Below are 12995 nucleotides of genomic sequence, written 5' to 3'. Positions count from 1 at the left end.
TCTCCATTCTCAACACATCATATAAAGGGTACATACTATAACAATGACTTATCACTATTGATGTTAACCTTGGTCACCTGGATGAAGTAGTGTTTGTCAGGGTTTTGCACTGAAAAATTTCCCCATTTCCATACTAGTCTCTTTTGGAGGAAATTACTATGCACAGCCCACTTTTAAGGAGTGGGGAGTTATGCTCCATCTCCTTGATGGTGGAGTATCTACATATGTTATATGGGTTTTTCTACATGGGATATTTGTCTATTGCTCCCTATTTATTAATTTATATATATCAATATGGACTCATGGATATTTATTTGATACTTTGGCTTATAACCTAATGCTAATTTCTTTACTGTATTGTTCAAATTGTTCTGTCTCTGGATACTGAGAGCTTTTTCAGTTGGCTCCTGAAAATACTCCCATAATTGTGTGTTTTCTTCTTTTTTGAGGGCTTCATCACTATCTGGGACTTCAAGATGCTCCAGGCTCATCTTGTATATTACCTGCTTCAATCCTAGAATCAGACATTTTTTTTCAAGGAGGCCAAGTTACTTCTTCTGGAGAATGTTATTAGAAACCAAGATCTAGGGGCGCCTGGGTGGCTCAGTCGGTTAAGCATCTGACTTCGGCTCAGGTCATGATCTCGCAGTTTGTGAGTCTGAGCTCTGAGCAGCCTGGAGCCTGCTTTGGATTCTGTGTTTCGCTCTCTCTCTGCCCCTCTCCTGCTCATGCTCTGTCTCTCTCTGTCTCAAAAATAAATAAAACATTAAAAAAAAAAAAAAGAAACCAAGATCTATGTCTTAGGTATATTCATGGCTACCAAGGTGTCATTGCTTCTCAGCCATCTCAACTGACAAAGCAAACAAATATATATGTGTGTGTACGAATTCATGTATCCGTTTCATTTTTGAAGGGTATTTTTCTTGGTTATAGATCTAGGGTGATACTTTCTCTCCTAAACACTTTTAAATGTCAATTTCTTGTCTTCTGGCTTTAAAAAAAATGTTTATTTTGTGTGTGTGTGTGTGTGTGTGTGTGAGAGAGAGAGAGAGAGAGAGAGAGAGAGAAAGCATACACAGAGGAGGGGCAGAGAGAGCGGGAGAGACAGAAGCAGGCTCCAGGCTCTGAGCTGTCAACAGAGGCCAACTCAGGGATTGGAACTCATGAGCTGTGAAATCATCACCTGAGCCAAAGTCGGACACTTAACCAAGTGAGGCACACAGGCGCACCCTTCTGTCTTCTGTCATAAGTCATTCATCAATCTTATTTTTATATCCCTGAAGGTAAGGTGTTCCTTTCCTCTGGATGCTTTTCAGAAATTTTAAGAAGTTTTAGAACAACAAATAGCAACAAAACAGTAATGGAGAGAATTTGACTTCCAGAGTAGTCACATTATTTAAAACGTCCAGTTGTCAACAAAAATTACAAAACATTAAAAGAAACAAGAAATTATGGCAATCAACAGAAACTATTCCTGAAGAAGCCCAGATCTTGAATTTACCTGACAAAGATTTAAAAGTCAGCTGTTTTATAGTGATTTTTTAAAGTTTATTTATTTATTTTGAGAGAGAGAGAGAGAGCACATGAGTGTGGCAGGGGCAGAGAAAGAGAGGGAGAGAGATAGAACCCCAAGCAGGCCCTGTGTTGTTAGCATGGAGCCTGATGCAGGGCTCAGTCTCATGAACTGTGAGATCATGACCTGAGCTGAAATCAAGAGTTGAACACTTAACTGACTGAACCACCCAGACACCCCTAAAAGTCAGCTATTTTATTTTATTTATTTTTAAGTTTATTTATTTTGAGAGAGAGAGAGAGAGAGAGAGAGAGAGAGCAAGCATAAGCAGGGGAGAGACAGACAGAGGAGAGAGAGGATCCCAAACATACTCTGTCAGTACAGAGCCCAAAGTGGGACTTCAGCTCATGAACCTTGAGATGATGACCTGAACCGAAACCAAGAGTTGGACACTTAAACAAATGAACCACCAAAGTGCCCCAAAGTCAGCTATGTTAAATGTATTCAAGGAACTAAAAAGGAACCATGTCTAAAGAACTAGGGGAAAGTATGAGAATGATTTCTCATCAAATAGAAAATATCAAAAAAAAGATATAACATATAAAAAAGAACCAAATAGAAATTCTGCAGCTGAAAAGCATAATAACCGAAATGGAAATTTTACTTAGAGGAGCTTAATAACAAATTTGAGCAGACAGAAAAAGAACCAGTGAACCTGGAATATGAGTCAAATGAGATTGTCTAGTCTGAGGAACATAATGAAAAAAGAGTAAATAAAAATGAATAGATTCAATGGGTATAAAGTTTCAGTTACACAGGATGAATATGTTTTAGATATCTGCTGTACGACATAGTGCCTATAGTTAACAATAATGTATTGTGCACTTAAATTTTTTTTTAAATTTTTTAACGTTTTTATTTTATTTTTGAGACAGAGACAGAGCATGAACGGGGGAGGGTCAGAGAGAGAGGGAGACACAGAATCTGAAACAGGCTCCAGGCTCTGAGCAGTCAGCACAGAGCCCGACGCGGGGCTCAAACTCACGGACCGCAAGATTGTGACCTGAGCCAAAGTCGGACGCTTAACCGACTGAGCCACCCAGGCGCCCCTTAAGTTTTTGTAAGACAGTAGATCTCATGGTAAGTATTCTTACTACAAACAACACAACAACCAAAAAACCAAAAAGGCACAAGGAAACTTTTGGCAGTGATGGCTATATCTATTACCTTCATTGTGGTTATGGTTTCACGGGTATATACATATGCCAAACTCATCGAATTGTATATATTAAATGTGTGCATTGTTTTGTATTTCAACCATACCTCAATAAAGCTGTTAAGAAAAAAAAAAAACGAACAGAGCTTCAGAGAGCTTTGGGACATTCAAGCATACTAACATATGGGAACCCCAGAGAGAGAAGAGAGAGAAAGAGGCATGGAGAATATTTAAAGAAATAATGGCAAGGAAACTTTACCCATTTGATGAAAAATATTAATCTACACATCCAAGAAGCTCAACAAGCTCCAACTAGGATAAACTCAGAGACCCATATGTAGACACATCATACTAAAACTGATGAAAGACAAAGAATTTTGAAAGTAGAAAAAGAGAAGTAACTTATCATGCACAAGGGATTCTCAATAAAATTAACAGCTGATTACTCATCAGAAAGCATAGAGACTATATGGCATGGAAAGACATATTCAAAGAGCTAAAAGAGAAAGATCATCAAAAAGAATTCTATATCCAGGAAAACTATCTTTCAAAAATGAAAGAACATAAGAACTTCCTAGATAAACAAAACTACAAGAAATCCTCACTTGAAAACATGCCCTACAGGCTGAAGTGAAAAGGGACTAGACAGTAACTTGAATTCACATGAAGAAATAAAGTGAACAAGTAAAGGTAACTACATAGGTAAATATAAAAGGAAGCATAAATGCATATTTTGTTTGTAACTTTTTAAACTTTTTTTTTATTGTTGAGAGAGAGAGTGTGTGAGTGGGGGAGGAGCAGAGAAAGAGGCAGAGGATCTGAAGTAGGCTCTGCTGTAGCTTTGTAAAAACTTTTTTTTATCTACCTTGTTTGAAAGACAACAGCATACAGAATTATAAGTCTGTGTTGATGGGCACACATGTATAAAGGTATAATTTGTATGACAACAAAGGATGGGGAAGGGAAAGGCATAACATAGAAACAACATTTTTGTACGCTACTGAAATTAAACTGGTATTAACCTGACCTATATTGTTATAATTTGTTAACTGTAATTTCCAGGGAAACTACTAAGATGAAACCACTAAGATAATAAATTTCAAAATATACAGTGAAAGAAATAACAAGGGAAATAAAATGGTACACTAGAAAATATATATTCTATACAAAAGGTACCAATAATGGAGGAACAGAGGAACAAAAAAAGAAACAAGACATATTGAACACAAACAGCACATGTAAATCTTACCTCATCAGTAACTATATTAAATGTAAATGGATTAAAGCCTTCAATTAAAAGGCAGAAGTTGGCAGAATGAAACGGAGCAACTATAATCTGACTACATGCTGTTTACAAGAAAACTACTTTATATTCAAGAATACAAATACATTGAAAAGAAATTGGGGCGCCTGGGTGGCGCAGTCGGTTAAGTGTCCGACTTCAGCCAGGTCACGATCTCGCGGTCCGTGAGTTCGAGCCCCGCGTCAGGCTCTGGGCTGATGGCTCAGAGCCTGGAGCCTGTTTCCAATTCTGTGTCTCCCTCTCTCTCTGCCCCTCCCCCGTTCATGCTCTGTCTCTCTCTGTCCCAAAAATAAATAAACGTTGAAAAAAAAAATTAAAAAAAAAAAAAAAAGAAAAGAAATATAATACAAACAGTAACCAAAAGAGAAATGTAGTGGTTAGACCAATATCAGATAAAATAGATGTATGACAACATTTTTACTAGAAACAAAAAAGCTTTTAGAAAAATAAAAGTGTGGGGTGTCTGGGTGGCTGAGTCAGTTAAGCATCCATCTTCAGCTCAGGTCATGATCTCGTGGTTTATGAGTTCGAGTCCCACGTTGGGCTCTGTGTGGACGGCTCAGAGCCTGGAGCTTACTTTGGATTCTGTGTCTCCCTCTCTCTCTGTTCCTCCCCCCTCTCGTACTCTGTTTCTCTCTCTCTCAAAATTAATAACTGTTAAAAAATTTCTAAAAAGTCAATCAATAAAACAATCATAAATATATATACACCCAAAACAGAAGCAGCAAAAACTCACAGAATGGGAGGAAAAATAGATCAACAATAGTTGGAGACTTTAATACGGATATAGAAACTAGACAAAAAATAAGTTGAAGATAGGAACAACACTATAAACCACCCAGACCTAATGAATATCTATAGAATATCCAACCCAACAAAAATAGAATGTACATTCTTTGAAGTGCACAGGGAACACTCTCTAGGATAGGTCATATATTAGACTACAAAACAAGTCTCAATAAATGTTAAAGAATTTAAATCAACATAGTATGTTCTCAGATGGGCATGAAATAAAATTAAAACTCAATTATATATTGAAAGGAAAGAAAGCACTTAAGACAGAGGCCATTATGTTTGTAGTAATGGGTCATTGCCTACCTTCATCACCATACACAGAATGAAGAATAATGCATGTTAATTTTCTTGTGTTAAAGATGCTGTGATTTGTAAAAAGTAAAAAAAAAAAAATTAAAACTCAATTATCGAAGAAAAATTTGAAAATTCACAGATATGTAGAAATTGAACAACACACTCCTAAACAACCAATGGTTCAAGTAAGAAGTCACATGGGAAGTTAGAAAATACTTTGAGGGGTGCCTGGGTGACTCAGTTGGTTGAGCATCCAACTCTTGACTTTAGCTCAGGTCATGTTCTCATGGTTGTGGGATTGAGCCCTGTGCCCTGTGCTCCACACCTAGTGTGGAGCCTGCTTGAGATTCTCTCTCTCAATCTCTCTCTCCCCCTAACTCTCCCACCCCTGCTCATGTGCACACACATTATCTCTCTCTAAAAAAGGAAAGAAAAGAGAAAACAATATGTTGAGATAAATGAAAAAATAAAAACACAACATACCAAAATGTAGAGTGTGCACTGAGAGCAGTGCCTAGAGGGAAATTTATAGCTGCAAATGCCTATGTTAAAAATAAAAAAGAAAACATGAAAAGATGCTCAAAATCACTTATCAGGAAAGTGCAAATCAAAACTGCAATGAGCTATCACCTCACACCTGTCAGAATGGCAAAATCAACAGCACAAGAAACAAGTGTTGGCAAGATATGGAGAAAGGGGAACCCAATGCAAGAGGGTTCCTCTTTGCACTGGTGCAAACTGGTACAGTCACTCTGGAAAACAGAATGGAAGTTCCTCAAAAAGTTAAAAATAGAACTATCCTATAATACAGCACTCACACTACTAGATATTTACCAAAAGAATACAAATACACACACACACACACACACACACACACACACACACACTATTCAGCCATCAAAAAGAACAAAATCTTGCCATTTGCAATGATGTGGATGGAGCTAGAGAGTATTATGTTGAGAGAAATAAGTCAGTCAGAGAAAGATAAATACCATATGATTTCATTCATATGTGGAATAGAAAAACAAACTGATGGTTACCAGAAGGGAGGGGAGGGGGTGAGGGAATGAGTTAAATAAGTGATGGGGATTAAGGAGTGCACTTATTGTGATGAGCTCCAGGTGTTTTATGGAAGTGCTGAATCACTGTATTGTATACCTGAAACTAATATTACATTGTATGTTAATTAATTGGAATTTAAATAAAAACTTAAAAATAAGACACTAGAAGAGGAAACTAAATATAAAACAAGCAGAAGTAAGAAAATAGTAAATATCTGTGTATAAATAAATGAAGTACAGTATAAAGACACAATAGAGAAAAGTCAGTAAAACAAAAAGTTGGTTCTTTGGGGAAAAAATCAACAAAATTGACAAACTAGCTAGAATGACAAAAAAGTAAAGACTCAAATTATTAAACCAGGGGGTGCTTTGATGGCTCAGTTGGTTACATCCAACTTTGGCTCAGGTCATGATCTCACGGTTCATGGATTCGAGCCTCACATCAGGCTCTGTGCTGAAAGCTCAGAGCCCGGACCCTGCTTCAGATTCTGTGTGTCTCCCTCTCTCTCTTTGCCCCTCCCCTGCTCACGTGCTCTTTCTCTCTCTCAAAAATAAATAAACATTAAATTTTTTAAAATTATTAAGTCAGGCATGAAAAGGGGGATATTACTACCAATCCTACAAAAACTAAAAGAGGTTACAAGGTAATATTATGAGCAATTGTATGCCAACAAATTAGATAACTTAGATGAAATGGACAAACTTTTAGAAAGACACAAACCAGTGACATTAAATCAAGAAGAAATAGAAAATATGAATAGACCTCTAACAAGCAAAGAGATTGAATTAGTAATCAAAAGACTTCCCACAAAGAAAAGCCCAGAACCAATAGCTTCACTGGTGAATTTTACTAAACATCTAAAGACGAATTAACACTGATCTTTTACAAATTCTTGCAAAAACAAACAAACAAACAAAACAAAACAGAAGAAGAAATACTTCCCAACTCATTCTCTGAGGTCAGTACTACCTTAGTACCAAACCAGACAAAGAAAACTATAGATCAATATACTTTGATAATAAAAACATAAAAATCCTCAACAGAATACTAGCAAACCAAATCCAGCAGCATATAAAATGGATTATACACCATGACCATGTGGGACTTATTCCAGGAATGCAAGGTTGGTTCAACATACAAAAATCTATCAATGTAATTCATCATATAAATAGAATAAGAAAAAAATCATATGGTCATTTTAATAGATGCGGAAAAAGCACTTGAAAAAATCCAATACCCTTTCATGACAAAAATACTCCAAAGACTAAGAAAAGAAGGGACCTTCCTCAATGTGATAAGGTCATCTACCAGAAACTCACAGTTAACACTGTACTTAATGGTTAAAGACTGGAAGCTCTCCTTCTAATATCAGAAACAAGATAAGGATGTTCACTCTTGTCACTTCTAGTCAATATTGTACTGGAGTTTCTAGCCACAGCAAGTAGGCAAGAAAAAGAAATAAAAGTTTCTCAGATTGGAAAGGAAGAAGTCAAAGTATTCTTATATGCAGCTGACATGATCTTGTGTATAGGAAATCCTCAGGAATCCACAAAAAAAAAACCATTAAAGAAATAAATGAGTTCAGTCAGGTTGTAGGACACAAGATCAATACACAAAAATCAGTTGTATTTCTATACACGAATAACGAATACTCTGAAGAAGAAATTAAGAAAACAGTTTCAGTTTACACTAGCATTGAAAACAATAATATTTAGGAATAAACTTAACCAAAGAAGTGTGAGATTTGGACATCATCAAAAGAAATTAAAGAAGACCTGAACAAATAAACTGATTTGAAGATTTATAATTGTTAAGATGGTAGTACTCACCAACTGATGGTTGCAATTCCACCAAATTTCCCACTAGCTTTTTTGCATGAATTGAGAAGTTGATCATAACATTTATATTGAAATGCAAGGGACCCAAACAAGCTCTTGAAAAAGAGCTCTCTTTCATAAACATTCTTGGAAAAAGAAGAATAAATTTGGAGGACTCACATGTCCCAATTTCAAAACTTACTAGAAAGCTGTATCATTCAAGATGGTATGGTACTGGCATACAGATAGACATACAAATCAATGAAATAGATTTGAGAGTCCAGAAATAAACCATCACATTTACGGTCTGTTAATTTTTGTGTTCTTTCCCATTTTATTGATGGATAGTTGACAAAACTGTAAAGTATTTAAAATGTACATCATGGTGATTTGATATATGTATGCATTGTGAAAGGATTTCCATCATCTGTTTAATTAACACATCTATCACCTCACATGTTTACCTTTTGTGTGTATGTGAGAACATTTTAGTTTTATTCTGTTAGGAAATGTCAGTTATATAAAACATTGTTATCAACTATAATCACCATATTTTACATTATGTTCTTAGACCTTGTTCGTCTTTTTTTTTTTTTAAGTTTATTTATTTTGAGAAAGAGAGAGAGACAGAGACAGAGACACACAGAGAGAGTGAGTGGCTACGGGGAAGACAGACAGGGAGAGAAAGAATCCCAAAGCAGGCTCCATACTGTCAACATGGAGCCCGACCTGGGGCTTGAACTCATGAACTGTGAGATCATGACATGAGCCAAAATCAAGAGTAGGATGCTTAACCATCTAAGCCACCCAGGCACCCCCAGACCTTGTTCATCTTATAGCTAAAAGTTTGTACCCTTTTACCAACCTCTGCCTACTTCCCCAATCCATCTTATTCTCTGCAACCACAAGCAATTTTTTCTACTCTGTTTCTGTGAGTTTGACATCTTTTTTTTTTGGATTCCCCATACAAGTGATAACATGCAGTATTTGTCTTTTTATGTCTGGCTCATTTCACTTAACATAATGCCTTCTAGGTACATCTATATTGTTACAAATGGCAAGATGTCTTTCTTTCTTATGGTTGAATAATATTCCATTGTGTATCCATACACCACAACTTCTGTATCCATTTATCTGTTGATTGACACTTGAGATGTTTCTATATATTTATTTTTGAGAGAGAGGGAGAGAGAGAGAAAGAGAGAGACAGACAGAATCGAAAGCAGTCTCCAGTCTCTGAGCTGTCAGCACAGAGCCCAACGTGGGGCTCAAACTCACAAGCCGTGAGGTCATGACCTGAGCTGAAGTTGGATGCTTAACCGACTAAGCCACCCAAGCACCCCCATGCACTTTATTTTTTTATTTTTTATTCATTATTATTTTTTTAATGTTCGTTCATTTTTGAGAGACAGAGAGAGACGAGCATGAGCAGGGAAGGGGCAGAGAGAGGGAGACACAGAATCTGAAACTGGCTCCAGGCTCTGAGCTGTCAGCACAGGGCCCAACGCGGGGCTTGAACTCATGAACTGCGAGATCCTGACCTGAGCCGAAGTCAGACATTCAACCAACTGAGCCACCCAGGCACCCCACTTTATTATTTTTTTAATGTTTATTTATTTTGAGAGAGAGAGAACACATGCACATGTGCATGGGGGAAGGGACAGAGAGATAGGAGAGAGAGAATCCCAAGCAGGCTCCGTGCTGTCAGTGCAGAGCCCTACATGGGGCTCAGTCTCACAGTGAGATCATGACCTGAGTTGCAGTCAAGAGTTGGTCACTTAACTGACTGAGATACCCAGGCGCCCTTGAACTGCACACTTTAAATAGGTTAATTTTATGATGTGTATATTTTATCTCTATTTTTTAGAAAAAGTGAAAAATACTGAAGCTAGGCAAAGGGATCCAACACATAGATAACAGAGTTTCTTAAAGAAAGCCAAAATAGAAAGGTATCGTAGAGGGTCCGGAGGAAGATGGCGGCGTAGGAGGACGCTGGGCTCACCGCGCGTCCTGCTGATCACTTAGATTCCACCTACACCTGCCTAAATAACCCAGAAAACCGCCAGAGGATTAGCAGAACAGAGTCACCGGACCCAAGTGCAGACGAGAGGCCCACGGAAGAGGGTAGGAAGGGCGGCGAGGCGGTGCGCGCTCCACGGACTGGCGGGAGGGAGCCGGGGCGGAGGGGCGGCTCGCCGGCCAAGCAGAGCCCCCGAGTCCGGCTTGCAAAAGCGGAGGGGCCTGACGGACTGTGTTCCGACAGCAAGCGCGACTTAGCGTCTGGGAGGTCATAAGTTAACAGCTCTGCTCGGAAAGCGGGAAGGCTGGAGGACAAAGGGAGGGTGAGCTGCGGAGCCCCCGGACGACAGAGCTCAGTTTGGCGGGGAACAAAGGCGCTCGCCAGCGCCATCTCCCCCGCCCATCCCCCAGCCAAAATCCCAAAGGGAACCGGCTCCGGCCAGGGAAATTGCTCGCTCCGCGCAACACCCAACTCTGTGCTTCTGCGGAGCCAAACCTCCGGCAGCGATCTGACCCCCTCCGGCTGCCACAGGGCCCCTCCTGAAGTGGATCACCTAAGGAGAAGCGAGCTAAGCCTGCCCCCCCTGCCGCCGTGCACCTTGCCTTCCCACCCCAGCTAATACGCCAGATCCCCAGCATCACAAGCCTGGCAGTGTGCAAGTAGCCCAGAGGGGCCACGCCACCCCACAGTGAATCCCGCCCCTAGGAGAGGGGAAGAGAAGGCACACACCAGTCTGACTGTGGCCCCAGCGGTGGGCTGGGGGCAGACATCAGGTCGGACTGCGGCCCCGCCCACCAACTCCAGTTATACACCACAGCACAGGGGAAGTGCCCTGCAGGCCCTCACCACACCAGGGACTATCCAAAATGACCAAGCGGAAGAATTCCCCTCAGAAGAATCTCCAGGAAATAACAACAGCTAATGAGCTGATCAAAAAGGATTTAAATAATATAACAGAAAGTGAATTTAGAATAATAGTCATAAAATTAATCGCTGGGCTGGAAAACAGCATACAGGACAGCAGAGAATCTCTTGCTACAGACATCAGGGGACTAATGAACAGTCACGAGGAGCTGAAAAACGCTTTAAAGGAAATGGAAAACAAAATGCAAACCACCACAGCTCGGATGGAAGAGGCAGAGGAGAGAATAGGTGAACTAGAAGATAAAGTTATGGAAAAAGAGGAAGCTGAGAAAAAGAGAGATAAAAAAATCCAGGAGTATGAGGGGAAAATTAGAGAACTAAGTGATACACTAAAAAGAAATAATCTACGCATAATTGGTATCCCAGAGGAGGAAGAGAGAGGGAAAGGTGCTGAAGGGGTACTTGAAGAAATAATAGCTGAGAACTTCCCTGAACTGGGGAAGGAAAAAGGCATTGAAATCCAAGAGGCACAGAGAACTCCCTTCAGACGTAACTTGAATCGATCTTCTGCACGACATATCATAGTGAAACTGGCAAAATACAAGGATAAAGAGAAAATTCTGAAAGCAGCAAGGGGTAAACGTGCCCTCACATATAAAGGGAGACCTATAAGACTCGTGACTGATCTCTCTTTTGAAACTTGGCAGGCCAGAAAGAATTGGCACGAGATTTTCAGGGTGCTAGACAGCAAAAATATGCAGCCGAGAATCCTTTATCCAGCAAGTCTGTCATTTAGAATAGAAGGAGAGATAAAGGTCTTCCCAAACAAACAAAAACTGAAGGAATTTGTCACCACGAAACCAGCCCTACAAGAGATCCTAAGGGGGACCCTGTGAGACAAAGTACCAGAGACATCACTACAAGCATAAAACATACAGACATCACAATGACTCTAAACCCGTATCTTTCTATAATAACACTGAATGTAAATGGATTAAATGCGCCAACCAAAAGACATAGGGTATCAGAATGGATAAAAAAACAAGACCCATCTATTTGCTGTCTACAAGAGACTCATTTTAGACCTGAGGACACCTTTAGATTCAGAGTGAGGGGATGGAGAACTATTTATCATGCTACTGGAAGCCAGAAGAAAGCTGGAGTAGCCATACTTATATCAGACAAACTAGACTTTAAATTAAAGGCTGTAACAAGAGATGAAGAAGGACATTATATAATAGTTACAGGGTCTATCCATCAGGAAGAGCTAACAATTATAAATGTCTATGCGCCGAATACCGGAGCCCCCAAATATATAAAACAATTACTCATAAACAGAAGCAACCTTATTGATAAGAATGTGGTAATTGCTGGGGACTTTAACACCCCACTTACAGAAATGGATAGATCATCTAGACACACGGTCAATAAAGAAACAAGGGCCCTGAATGAGACACTGGATCAGATGGACTTGACAGATATATTTAGAACTCTGCATCCCCAAGCAACAGAATATACTTTCTTCTCGAGTGCACATGGAACATTCTCCAAGATAGATCATATACTGGGTCACAAAACAGCCCTTCATAAGTTTACAAGAATTGAAATTATACCATGCATACTTTCAGACCACAATGCTATGAAGCTTGAAATCAACCACAGGAAAAAGTCTGGAAAACCTCCAAAAGCATGGAGGTTAAAGAACACCCTACTAACGAATGAGTGGGTCAACCAGGCAATTAGAGAAGAAATCAAAAAATATATGGAAACAAACGAAAATGAAAATACAACAATCCAAACGCTTTGGGACACAGCGAAGGCAGTCCTGAGAGGAAAATACATTGCAATCCAGGCCTATCTCAAGAAACAAGAAAAATCCCAAATACAAAATCTAACAGCACACCTAAAGGAAATAGAAGCAGAACAGCAAAGGCAGCCTAAACCCAGCAGAAGAAGAGAAATAATAAAGATCAGAGCAGAAATAAACAATATAGAATCTAAAAAAACTGTAGAGCAGATCAACGAAACCAAGAGTTGGTTTTTTGAAAAAATAAACAAAATTGACAAACCTCTAGCCAGGCTTCTCAAAAAGAAAAGGGAGATGACCCAAA

This window comes from Lynx rufus, unplaced genomic scaffold (assembly GCF_022079265.1).
Source record: "Lynx rufus isolate CCGP_SWC_20201006 ecotype Redwood Valley unplaced genomic scaffold, mLynRuf1.p SCAF_4, whole genome shotgun sequence".
Taxonomy (NCBI): Eukaryota; Metazoa; Chordata; class Mammalia; order Carnivora; family Felidae; genus Lynx; species Lynx rufus.
Note: the sequence above shows the minus strand (reverse complement) of the source record.